The sequence below is a fragment of the Lepidothrix coronata genome, unplaced genomic scaffold (assembly GCF_001604755.1).
Source record: "Lepidothrix coronata isolate B3197 unplaced genomic scaffold, Lepidothrix_coronata-1.0 Scaffold224, whole genome shotgun sequence".
NCBI classification, from domain to species: Eukaryota; Metazoa; Chordata; class Aves; order Passeriformes; family Pipridae; genus Lepidothrix; species Lepidothrix coronata.
In genome coordinates this window covers 908665-909311 of record NW_016690404.1, presented here as the reverse complement: position 1 = coordinate 909311, position 647 = coordinate 908665, and positions in this window count along the sequence as shown.

Sequence of the window (647 nt, the reverse complement as noted above, 5' to 3'; positions counted from 1 at the left end):
TCCAAAATGTTTTAGGTTCACCAAAAGCACTTTAGCAAAATCTAAAGAAACACCGAATATATGTACAAAACACCTGAAGTGTTTAATACTCTTCCATGCTTGAAGAATTAACCTGTGAAGAATGACTTCCCAATGGAGCTGGCTGAAAGGAGTAAATATTTTCTTATGATAAAATTTAGTCACCTTATTTTGCTCTAGGTATACCTAATGATTTGTATTCCTCTAATAGCTCCAAACATACAAAAACCAGGTTTCATCACTGTCAATGATGTCACAGCCTACAGAAGCCCTTTTCAAATCTGTGTGTGGCCAATAGTACAGTCAAAACTTGAACAGAGCATGACCACAAAATTCAGAAGAGCTGAGACACATTTATAGATCATAAGAAATGCATTTTGTCTTTCTGGTCCATTTTCTGTGCCTTTGTTTTTGCATTGGAAAGCTGTGGGGACAGTCTTCCCAATTTGTGCAGTACCTGTCATCACTGATTCTCTGTCTTGATTGAAGACTCCATGTGCAACTGGAAGAGAATTAACAGAAAAACAACGTAAGGGGCAAAAGAAGCAGTAAAAAGGTAGGACAAAATCAGAAACTGATTTTACACTGTCCAAAATGGCCAGTTTTCAAAATAAAAACTAAGGGGGGGG